We start from the raw sequence: 13050 nt of genomic DNA, 5'->3' as shown, positions 1-13050 counted from the left end.
GGCTGCGCTCTTGGAAAGAAAGCAAAAGCGAAACTAGCGGCCCGGTTTCTTGTAAATCATCTGTTAAACTCTGTTCTGTACTAAATCTAATAACTACCTATATACTTTTAAAACAAAGGTTGAAAAAACAAAATAAAACAAAGGTTGAAAAAAATAAAATAAAACAAAGGTTGAAAGCAAACCGATGTCTGAATATCTGGGATCTTCGGCACCCGGGCCCCTGACGCTCTGCCCACCGGCCCCCACCGCGTTCGGTAACAGCTTTCCACAGGAAGAGGGGACATTCCGTGGTGACTGGACGTAATTCCACAACACGTACAAAGGAAAATGGCAGGCCCACGTGGCTTTGGCTTTTATTCTAGAAAGTAGGTGTGTGTGTAATAGGAAATATATTAATACGTGAATTGTGAGGACTTCCTCAAAGTTCCTCGACATAATGAAACCAGCTGCTTTGACATTAAAAGAACTTCCCATCATTAGTTACACCTTTTAAGAATGCTCTCGATCCCCGCTGTCTTGCCATCCTTGGGGGTCTAGGGTAGGTTAGCACGTTCTAGGCGAAGCAGAGGAAAACCCCTCAGGTGGACGGAGGAGCCCAGCTAAACGCCCTGTGACTCACAGAGGTGACGCTGGGCGCCTAGGTGCTTCCCTTTCTCCTTCCTTCTTCCCTCCTTCCTTGTCTCCCTCTCCCTGGATCTCCCCCTCTTTCTAATTTTAAACTGATAACCTGAACTCTTGTTTTGGCTTTCCTGCTTATTTATTTCAACTGCAATTCAAAATACTGCATAACTGGCAAATATCGAGGTGTCCGTTGCCTTACTTACGGCATTTGCTTCCCAAGTAAGACTTTTTACATTCTCAGAATAGCCCGTTTTTATTCTTTAACCTAGAAAAATACTGAGGATACTACTGCCTTAAAAATCTGGTAGAGAGTGTGGAATTCTCTTTAGCCTCAATAAAACTGTAAATAGACTTGGAGATTCAGCTGAGATGCTCCCTCTTTCAAATCTCTTTTTAAGGACACAGTGAATACGGCAGTGTTATCCCAACTTTAGTCTCTCTGATATTTTCTATTTTATCTTACATTTTTCTAAAAATGAGATTTAAGACCCAGGACATAGATTTCATGGCCTGTGTGTTCATGACTGTTGTGTGAGGGAGGAAACACGGTCTCTAGAGCCACCTGCTGCTAACTAGCTAAGTTACCCTGAGCAGCTAGTTTACTGAATGGTAGTCAGGATTAAGTACTGTTCTCTTAGATGGCCTCTATGACCTATGAATAATTTTTAAAACTGGGGGAAGGAGGGAGAGAGGGTGTTTAGTTTATTGTTAGTTTTACTAAAGGAATGTCCAGGCTCTACATAATGATCAACAGAGAAGGGGGATAGTGAATGGAATTTGCCTTTCTCTGAACTTGACGGTGGGAATGGAAAGTATTTACTCAGACTGCTGCCCTGTGATTTACATATTAGTAATCTGATGATTGCTGATCTTATTCATCTGGCTCACCTGTTTTCATCCTTCAGCCGTTCATTTCCCAAAGTTCTCAATGAAGTTTTTGATATATTCTGTAGATACAAAAAATGAAAAACAAAAACAGGATGTGTTTAGAAAAAAAGAGACTTTATCACTTCAAAAAATACATGAGAGTCTGTATGTTACTGCACTGGAATTAAAATTAAAAAGCCTAAAAAATATATGAGAATCAAACCAATCCTGACTTTGTGATCTGGGTAAGGCAGACGGAGGGGTGCTGAGAAGGAGACCCGTGGGAAGCCCACGATGAGGCCCGAGGCAGCCAGGTCGTCTTCTGTGTGGCCATATCCTTTCGCGCCCCTCTCAGTCTATTCATCTTTAGAGGAAAAACCTCATCACGGCCAAGGTGCTGCTTCTCAGGGCATTTCTAAGCTTCCCTCGCACCACAACTGATTTGGGGTAGGTGTTTAAGTACAGAATTCAGGTCTCTGCTGAATCCAGTTCTCTGGGGCGGGGGCGGTCCGTCTCTGGCTGGTTCACGTGCACATAAAGTTCTGAAAACTGATGGTATAACATTTAAGAAAAAACTGAATCAGGAGTTCTTTGCAACTGCAGATGTAACACCCTTCCCTCTAATTTGGGTAATGGGTATCATTACCACCCTTCATTCTAGCTCTGCCTGTCCAACTTCCACATTTGCCCCTAAAATAAGGAGATGATCTTTGTTTGTCCTGTTCTTAAAAGGAGGATAGATTCCAGGTACTTAACAACTGGGCTTGAAATGCTGTTAGCAAATTCCTTGTGAAGGAGCAGTTTCCAGTAAACTTTCTTGATCATCACAAACAGGATAAAACAAAGAGATTAAGAATGTTAACAACCTGCTAGGTTTGCGTTGAAAGTTTACCAATGCATTTTATTACTATATAGACAACGTCCAGATGTGTCTCCACGCTCTATTTTTGATTGTGTGCAACTGTAAACCGCTGCCCCGTTATGCCCATCTCTCTCTGTCTCTCTCTCTCTCTCTCTCTTTCTCTCTCTCTCTCTCTCTCTCTCTCTCTCTGTTCCCATCTGCAAGCCCTGCCTCTGTTGGCTCCTCCTTCACCATTCTCTTCATAACCTGTACATCTGTGCCAAACAGATTTCACGGAGAACACTTTGCCCTGGTCACACAACTGTCTAAAGCACAGGAGTAATGCACATGCGGGGATGGCCAGAGAGCAGCAGCTGTCTTCTCTCACTCACACTGTGTCTGTTGCCTTCCTCCTGTCCTGAGCTGTGGGAGGAAGGCTGGCCAGTGAAGAGTCCCATCTAGCCTTTGAAGGGGAGCTCCCATGCTGTGGGCACTTGAAAACAAAGATGAGATCTCCAACAATGTCCTCTGTCCTCAGGAATTAATAATCCCTCAAAAATAATTATGACTTGAACAATGCTGTCGGACTTTGAGACTCTACGGGAAATAATTTAATTCTAAGCTATCTCAGTAAATGAAATGAAGGCCACTAAAAATAAAGTTTACAATTGGGAGCTACCCTTTTAGAGGATACTAGGAAATATTTCTTATTGATTTAATACCATATACTAAAAGTTACCTAAGTGAATGTCGTATAAGTCAAACAGTCCCCTCTGAGTCATTTCACTTGACTTAAGGGCATGATTTAGTTCCAGTGTCTCTTGTGGAATTACCTCTAGAAGTATTATATTATAGGGGTGCCTGGGTGGCTCAGTCGGTTAAGCCTCCGACTTCGGCTCAGGTCAGATCTCACGTTTGTGGGTTCGAGTCCCGAATCAGGCTCTGTGCTGACAGCTAGCTCAGAGCCTGGAGCCTGCTTCTGGTTCTGTGTCTCCTTCTCTCTCTGCTCCTCCTCCTTTCATGCTCTGTCTCTCTCTGTATCAAAAATAAATAAAACATTAAAAAAAATTTAGAAGTATTATATTATACTCACACTTAGATTTAAACCAAGAGCTACATGAGTTCTCAATATCTAAAGGTCTTCAAAGCCTCTCCTTGAAAGGAAACAATTGATTTTTGTTTTCTGGTCTGAATAAGAGGTTCTTCAGAGACTAATTTATTCAAAGGTTATAGTCACATCCAAGTCAGTGGGTTGAGAACCTACTTAAGTTGCCACTCCTGACTGCAGACTCATCATAATAGAATGAGAAGTAGTTTTTTTTTTTTTTCTTTTCCCCACCTTTTACTGAAAGGACACTAAGGTCTTTCTGTTTCGGCAGAGAGAGAGCTGGGCGGGAAAGATAAGCAGTTCCCCTATAACCCACAAGAGCTGGCCTAAATGTGGGTTGGAAAGGTAGTCCTAGTTTTGCTTCTGGTAGAGTAGGGTTGCTATCTATCACCCTGTATTTCACAGACTCCAATAATTCTGGAAATAATCCTCATTTGACTGGTCTTGGTAAAGGGGATAGTTAATGCCTGCTATGACCACAAACGATTTAACCCAGTTAGCTCATCATTTTTGAAGTGTTTACGGAGGGCAAGAGGGAGATGGGGAGTTGGCATGGGGAAGAATACATTCTTTATTCTAACATCGAAATGCTCACTCCCAGGCTCACTTAGAAGAAATCCATGGACTACAGCTGGCCCAGTGGTACAGCATTTCCAGGGATGCCAGCCATATGAGCAGGAGAAAGAGAATTAAGACTGAGGTCTGGGTATGGTTTTTTGGTGTCTTTGGGTAGCACAAACATAACTTGTGCCCTTCCTGTGAAGAGCTGCAAAGGAAAGGGAATAGGTAATAAAGTGGATCATTTTATTCACCAGAATTCAGGAACCGTTCTCAGTTTTTTAAAAAGGGTTTTCATGCTGAATTGCTCAGGGGTGCAGGAGGCTGAGAGTCACAGGCAGAGAGCAGAGTCCTATGAGCCGCATGGGCTAGAGAAAGAGGAAGTTAGCCAGGGTTTAGTCCAGTGGTATGAAACCTCATTGTTGAGAAGGAGGAGAAATATCAATAGCTACTGTGAGTGGACAAAATTGGGAATGAGAGAAATATATAGAGAAGATCTTAGAGTCTGCTGAGCATATTTCAGGAACTTAAGAAAGCTTAAGTATTATTTTTCAGTATTTCATTTGTCAGTTTATGCTTCCTTGGAAAGCCATTACATGCTTGGACTGAGCCACGTGAAGCCTTGGTTTGATTCACATTACACTCTGAAATATAACCGCCCCCGCACCTGCTGAGAAAGTTTCCCTTGACTCTGCTGCCCCCTTAATTACTGTCATCTCTACTCCATTTCAATGGCATACCTCAGCAACGTATAGCATCACTTTCTTTTTTTTTAATTTTTTAAAATGTTTTTTTATTTATTTTTGAGACAGAGAGAGAGACAGTGCAGGCAGGGGAGGGTCAGAGAGAGAGGGAGATACAGAATCCGAAGCAGGCTCCAGGCTCTGAGCTGTCAGCACAGAGCCCGATGTGGGGCTTGAACCCACGAACCGTGAGATCATGACCTGAGCTGAAGTCAGCAGGGTAACTGATTGAGCCACCCAGGCGCCCCCAAATATACCTCAATTTTGAATAAACAAAAGGTGGTACATCCACACATTTGAACAGTATTCAGCCATAGAAAGGAATGAAGCACTGATAGCTGCCACAACTTGGATGAAACCTGAAAACCTTATACCATATGAAAGAAGCCAGAGGCAAAAGACCATATACGTTGTATGACTCCATTTATGTTAAACGTCCAGAATAGGTCAAATCTATTGAGACAGAAGGCAGGTTAGAAATTGCCAGGGGCTGGGGGGACGTGGGGGAATGTATAAAACTCAGTGCTGTTCTCTGCTGGTTCAAATTGTGCCCAAGCTGTAAGCATGCTCCATGATTCAAGTGTAAGGTTATAATTTAGACTGTCTTCCCCACAGCTTGGGAACTGTTCCAGAAAAGCTTAATACTGAAGAGCTTCTGCCACACTGTGCAACTAGATGCCTTGCTTTACAGACCGAGGTTCTTGGCTAAACTTCATTCTCAGATTGATGGAGAAATTCATACTCCTTGAGAAAGCATCTCTGTTAAAAGGAAATACTACTATACACACGTTGAATTTTCAAAAATGTTGTTTTTTTAAATACTACTTTATGGTGTACAGGGAAATACTGAATAATTTTACTGTCCTGGGGGAAAGGACTTTCAATGAGTTGAGGATTTTCAATCAATTCTAAAATATGTGTACTACTTAACCCAGGATTTACAATCAACATATTAAACAGTTATATATATATGAAGCTCATTATCATGGTGTTATTGACAGTAGCAAAAAAAATCCAACAACGAAAACTGTATATATACTTGCAAAAAATCATACACCTTTTAAAATGGGACATATGGGAGCATCTGGGTGGCTCAGTTGCTTAATCGTCCAACTCTTGATCCTAGCTCAGGTCTTGATCTCAGAGCTGTGAGCTCAAGCCCCATGCTGGGCTGAATGCTGGGTGTGGAGCCTCCTTTTAAAAAATGGGATGTATGAATGCTATGTAACAACATGAAAATCATTATGCTACCATGCAAAATGATTAGAGGACCTATTTGTGTGTGTGTGTGTGTGTGTGTGTGTGTGTGTGTGTAAACACATACACACATTCACAAATTCATTGTTAGAAATAATACACATACCCATTAAAGTTATACAGTTTTTAAGAGAGTGGGAGAGAGGGAAGGAGAGAGAGGGAGAGAATCTTAAGCAGGCTCCCCATCTAGCACAGAGGCCAACACAAGGCTCAGTCCCATGACCCTAGCATCATGACCTGAGCTGAAATCAAGAGTTGGACACTCAACCAACTGAGCCACCCAAGCACCTGAAGTTATATGGCATTTGATGCTGAAATAATTTCCTTTAATCCTCTTACCTATATTCCATTGTGTTCAATAACTATACCTAGATTTCTCTTAATTCTCAAGGAATATATTCTGTGGCCACTTTTTTCACTTCTATTTTAAAATTGTGAACATCATATATACAAGAGTATAATGTAGGTATACAGTTTAAAGTATGTCCATTGGGTTTCCATTGGGAATTGGAATTCTACTGGGTTCAATGGAAGAAATATTAATGAAGACACTATTTAAGAGGGGGTGGGTAGGATTAAGAGAACCATCAAGTTGTGGCATCCCACAATGAAGCTGGGATTGAACCATCAACAACTAGCAACAGTGGGAAGTCCCTACCACATCTGGGCTAACATGCAGAGGAGGGACGCTCCATGAGCTAGAGCCACAAGAGAGAGGCCTCTGATCAAGAATTCAATTGTGAAAGGACCGCTGTTAGATCATCAGTCCCAGAGAAAGAAAGTAGAAAACATATCTACCTCTTACCCCCTGCCTCCAGTCCCCTCTTCCCACTGTCCAAACATAAATGGAAACAAAACGAGCTGTGACGAGCCCAGATGACACTCTCCAAAAAGTTCTGCTTCTGGAAGCATTTAGCAGGGCAGGGAAGGAATAATGGATATGAGAAAAGGCAAACAGAAAATCCAGATGGTCTGCCTGTTTTGCCACTCAGCAGTTGTTCTTCCCTTGATTCATGTGAGCTGAAGCTCATCCCCTACACATGAGAATCAGAATCCCACCAACTACTACACAGCTTTGAGGCGATGTCAGTTTGGGTATACTTTGATCTAGAAATTGTAATATTTGTCTCCACCAGCAGCCTTGATACAAGGTAACAAGGAAAGGGGGGCAAGGAAGAAATGATTAACATTTTACATGTCTGTCTATCTCAACAGCTAGTTGCAAGGCTAAAATTGATAATTATAACTTCCTACTTCACTTATGTTTCCCTTGCCCTAAGCAGTTCCTTCATAGATCAGGAATTTTTTTGCCTGGTGTGGTGATACACCAGGTGGTGATACTTAATTTCTGTATGTTCTGAAATTTAGAGTCAGCTTTATCAGGTTCCTGCAGCTATCCACTGACCGTTGTTAGTACTGCACATGGGGGTGTTCAGATGTGCCCAGTGAGTCTCTGGTCATCGTGCACAGTTCCCCTTGCCCTGATTGTACAGCTGCAGCCCAACTTCCCCTTGGTAACTGGGATCCGTATCCCAGTTCCATCACTATGAGAAACCAAAATGATGAAGGGGGTGGTTCCACGTTCCAATTCAACAGAACCACAACTGAGCCCTGAGGTAGAAGCATTCCTTTCTTTTGAACTAGGACTTCCAAACATGATCAAAGTTTATAGAAATGGGGTGCTGAACATTTTCCATTTGTCTCAGCAGTCTTTGTGCCCAGGAGGCTGACCTCTAAAAACTGCATGAACCTGGCTCCTTCGTCTTTGGGCATCTGGGTAGATCCCAGCTAATGGAAGACCTTAGCAGGATATCAGAGTATAAGAGGACAAAGAGATGGGCCTTTATTTTCCACTCTGTCCTCACTCTGAGCTGAGGTTGTGGCAATGGCTCCACGGACAGAATCTCACCCTGCTGGACTAACAGTCAGTACTGACTGCCTTCCTCTGCTGAACAGCATCGCTCCTGTTGGGCAGCCCTCACCTACCGCCACACCTGTGGCTCTTGCCAGGTTTTAGTAACTGCTCCATCCCTCCGGCCCCTTCTGCTCCCTAATGTTGCTGGTTATGACTGGTGATTGAATACAAACCATGTGCCAGACACTGAGAACTGCCTAAATACATTATGTCATTTAGTCCTCACAGTCCAATAAGTTAAAAGGCTTTCATCCTATTGTAGAGATGCTATAGTTTCAGAGATTTATATTAGGGACAGTGACAGAGTTTGACATAGAATCTAGGGATGCTTATGCTAGGGTGTCTGCACTCAAATAGTATTCCCTACTTCTTTTATCAGTTGTTGTCCTCCCTTAAAGAATCGAAGCTCCACAAGGCTTTGCTCCTGTGGCACAAAGGATACCTTAACAACACACCCGCTCCCACAGTTGGAAACACGAATGCTGGTAAGATTTCCGGATCCAGCCATTCAACAAATAGTGTCTGGAATGTGGGACCCAAGCTCCAGAATACTAAGGGTCAGGGTGACAGCATCAGGCAAGCCTAGGAGGTTGGTTTGCTGTTTACTCAGAAGCTAAATCTGGGGGTGATTAATCACCTTCTCCACTGGTATGGAGGTCAGCCAGGGCTAAGGGCAGGGACCTTCCTCAGGGCTAAAGCCTGCTGACCTACGCGCTATTCTCCCAAGTCATTCAGCAGCACAGAACAGAGTACCAATAGTTCCTCCAGCACTCCCCCCTGAGGTTGAGAGAGAAACTTGACATACGCAAGATGGAAACTGCTGGTGGGGGTGAGAAGAAACAGATATTCCTTAGAGCAGCAGGGGAGACCGGGGCAGTGGCAAAAAGAGAGGCTTTGCTTCTGTGACATTTGATGACCATGACTCTGTAGACAAGATTGTCATTCACAAATGCCATACTGTAAATGGCCACAACTGTGAAGTAAGGCAAGCTCTATCTAAGCACATGGCTAGCGCTTCCTCCACCCAAGGAGGGCGAAGTGGTTCTGGAAACTCTGGTGGTGGTCGTGGAGGGAGTTTGGGTGGGAATGACAACGTGGGTCGTGGAGGACACTTCAGTGGGTGAGGTGGCTTTGGTGGCAGTCGAGGTGGTGGTGGACATGGCGGCAGTGGGGATGGCTATACCGGATTTGGTAACGATGAAAGCAACACAGGAGGTGGTAGAAGCTGTGATGATTTTGGCAATTAACACAATCATTCTTCAAATTCTGGACCATGACAGGAGGGGAGTTTGGAGGCAGAGGTGCTGGCCGCTATGGCGGTGGAGGCCAGTACTTTGCCAAACCAGGAAACCCAGGTGGCTATGGTGGTCCCAGCAGCAGCAGTAGCTATGGTGGCAGTAGAAGGCTTTAATTCCTGCTGGGAAACAAAGCTGAGCAGGAGAAGAGAGCCAGGGACGTGACAGGGAGGCTGTAGGTTACAACAGATGTGTGAACTCGGTCAAGCACAGGGGTGGCAGGGCCCAGCTGCTAAAAAGAAGACTATTGAGACAATATTCATGGGTATGGGCAAAAAAACTCGAGGACTGTATTTGTGACTAACTGTATAACTGGTTATTTTAGTTTCTGTGGAAAGTGTAAAGCATTCCAACAAAGGGTTTGAATGTAGGTTTTATTCTTTTTTTGGCATCCATGCTGTTGATTGCTAAATGTAATCATCTGATCATGACGGTGAATAAATTGTCTTTTTAAAAATATGCTGTGTAGTTAGTCTACTCTGCAGCCATCTCGGTAAACCACCCCAACAATGTGGAGTTAGAATTCCTTCAGAGGGAAGCCAGGTTCCATTCGAAATTGATCTGCAACCTGTTTGGGCACAGAAGCCACTGTCTCCACAAACACTGGTGTGGTCGAACTGACAGTTAATGTTTCGTGACCTGGAATTCACCATTAAAAGGGTCACCTAAGTAAAGTCCCATAGTTTATTTGGTTATTAATATGATTTTTGGTATATCCTATGCAATATATCTAAATTGAATTATGGTATCAGATAAAATTACAGATGGGATTAAAGCTTGTGTATCATCCATCATCATATGTAATCGAATTATTTAATATTCTCTTGGAAAAAAAGGTTTATAACTATGAAAACCCTCAACAAAATGGGCTTAGAGGGAACATACCTTAACATAATAAAGGCCTTATATTAAAAACCCACAGCTAGCATCATACTCAGTGGTAAAAAACTGAGAGCTTTTCCCCTAAGATCAGGAATAAGACTAGGATGCACGCTCTTGCCGCTTTTATTCAACATAGCACTGGAAGTCCTGGCCACAAGAATCAGACAAGAAAAAGAAATAAAAGGCATTCAAATCAGTAAGGAAGATAAATTGTCACTATTTATAGATGACATGATACCATACATAGAAAACCCTAAAGACTCCAAAAAAAACTATTAGAACTAATAAATGAATTCAGTAAAGTTGAAGGATACAAAATTAATATACAGAAATCAGTTGCATTTTATACACTAATAATAAAAGAGCAGAAAGAGAAATTAAGAAAACAATTCCATTTACAATTGTACAGAAAGAATAAAACACCTAATAATAAATTTAACCAAGGAGATGAAAGACCTGTACTCTGAAAACCATAAAACACTAATGAAAGAAACTGAAGATGACACAAAGAGAAAGGTATTCCATGCTCATGGACTGGGAGAACAAATATCATTAAAATGTTCATACTACCCAAAGCAGTCTACAAATTCAATGCTTCCTCTATCAAAATACCAAGTGTTTTATACAGAACTAGAATAAATACTAAGATTTGTATGGAACCACAAGAAACCCAGAATAGCCAAAGCAATCTTGAGAAAGAAGGACAAAGCTGGATGTATTACAATCCCAGATTTTGAGATATACTACAAAACTGTAGTATAAGGAATAACAGTATGGTACTGGCGAAGAATAGACACATAGATCAATGGAACAGGATAGACAGCCCAGAAATAAACCCACATTTATATGGTCAGTTAATCTACAACAAATGGGGCCAGAAAAGACAATGGGGAAATGAAAGTCTCTTCAACAAGTGGTGCTAGGAAAACTGGACAACTACATGCAAAAGAATGAAACTGGGCCACTTTCTTACACCATACACAAAAACAAACTCAAGATGGGTTATAGACCTAAATGTGAGAGATGAAACCATAAAATTCCTAAAAGAAAACATAGGCAGTGATTTATTTAACATTGGCCTTAACAACATTTTCCTAGATATATCTCCTCCAGCAAGGGAAACAAAAGCAAACATAAACTACCGGGACCACACCAAAATAAAAAGCTTTCCCCCCTCTCCCTAATTTTTAAGTGCTTATTTATTTGAGAGAGAGAGAGAGACAGAGAGAGGGAGAGGCAGAGCCCAAGCTGGGGATGGCAGAGAGAGAGGGAGACACAGAGGCTGGAGCAGGCTCCAGGCTCCTCGCTGTCAGTACAGAATCAGACGTGGGACTCAAACTCACAAACCACGAGATCATGACCTGAGCCAAAGTCAGATGCTTAACTGGCTGAACCACCCAGGTGCCCACAAAATAAAAAGCTTTTGCACAGCAAAGGAAGCCATCAACAACAAAAAAAAGACTACCTACTGGATAGGAGAAGATTATTTGCAAATGATATATCTGATATCCAACATAAAAAGAATTTATACAATTCAACACCAAAAGACACAGTCCAATTCAAAAATGGACAGATGACCTGAATAGTTTCCCAAAGCAGACCTACAGATGACCAGCAGACATGTGAAAAGATGCTCAATATCACTAATCATCAGGGGAAATCAAAACCATGCAAATTAACACCACAGTGAGATATCACCTTGTACCTGTAAGAATGGCTGGAATAAAAAAGACAAGAAATAACAAGTATTTGCAAGAATGTGGAGAAAGAGGGACTCTCACGTACTGTTGGTAGGAATGCAAACTGGTGCAGCCACTGTGAAACACAGTATGGAGGTTCCTCAAAAAATTAAAAATTGAATTGCCATATGGTCCAGTAACTATACTATTGGGTATTTATCCCAAGAAAATAAAAACACTAAGTCAAAAAAGACATATTTACTCCTATGTTTACTGCAGCATTATTTACAATTGTCAAGATATGAAAGCAACCCAAGTATCCATTGACAGATGAATGGATAAAGAAGATGTGGTACACACACACACACACACACACACACACAGGAATATTACTCATCTATAATAAGATTTCGCTCTTTTTTAACAGCGTGGATGGAAGTAGATGGTATTATGCTAAGTGAGGTAAGTCAGAGAAAGACACATACCATATGATTTCAGTTATATGTGGAATCTAAAAAACAAAACAGATGAATACACAAACAAAAGGAAAAACAGACCCATAAACAGAGAAAAAAAACAATGGTTGCCAGATGGGAGAGAGGGGTAAGCGGATGGGCAGAATGAGTGAAGGGGCGTGGGAGGCACAGGCGCCCAGTTATGGGATGAGTAAGTCAGGAGGATGAAAGGCACAGCCTAGGGAATATAGTCCGGTTCTTTGGTGACAGACGGCGGCTCCATGTGTGGTGAGCAGAGTACAAAGTAATAGGCTGGTCAATCACGATATACACCTGAAACTAATGTAACATTGTGTGTCAATTATACTTAAACTTTAAAAAAAAATGTTTGCAACTGTGGATTATATGTGCAAGTGACAACCTCTCATCAGACACATTCTGTTCTGGAAAACGGACCCAGCGGGGTGGCTGACATTCTGGAGGGTAACCAACAGTGAGATGGCTCCTTAAACTCTATATAGAGTCTCAGCTGGGCGCAGGAGCAGGGATCTCATACATGGGTAACTTAAGAAACCTCACTGAGCCCTCTCCTTCCCCTCAATATCTGGCAGCTGAGCCGCTGTTGGTTCGAATTTGCCTCTCTGACCTTGCCGGTCTGTCCCAGGCACCTGGCGGGACTGAGCACACTAGGCCGCAGGCAAGCGAGCGGTCTCTTTAAGGAAGCCAAGGGCTGCGCTGATTGGCTGAGCCTCGGAATCGCTGTAAAGGCCGCCCAATCCCGAGGCTGTGCCGGGCGAGTCCCGGTCGGGTCGCGCTGGCTGAGATTCCC

General features: G+C 42.5%; 1 protein-coding gene across 3 annotated transcripts in view; it reads right to left on the bottom strand.

Annotated features, from left to right (window-relative positions):
• The window catches only part of CD274 (CD274 molecule), a 21720-nt gene extending 20153 nt beyond the window's left edge, over positions 1-1567 (bottom strand). For 2 of the 3 annotated variants that reach the window (XM_029920487.1, XM_029920488.1), the window contains exons 1-2: positions 1510-1567; positions 183-358 (exon numbers count right to left, since the gene is read on the bottom strand). The gene's annotated coding sequence lies outside the window, so the exon portion shown is untranslated. The remainder of the gene's footprint in view (positions 1-182; positions 359-1509) is intronic. The other variant, XM_029920490.1, reaches the window with a different exon arrangement.
• Between the last annotated feature and the right edge of the window lie 11483 nt (positions 1568-13050).

This window comes from Suricata suricatta, chromosome 13 (genome assembly GCF_006229205.1).
Source record: "Suricata suricatta isolate VVHF042 chromosome 13, meerkat_22Aug2017_6uvM2_HiC, whole genome shotgun sequence".
Classification (NCBI taxonomy): domain Eukaryota; kingdom Metazoa; phylum Chordata; class Mammalia; order Carnivora; family Herpestidae; genus Suricata; species Suricata suricatta.
Note: the sequence above shows the minus strand (reverse complement) of the source record. Positions and strands in the feature narration are given on the sequence as shown.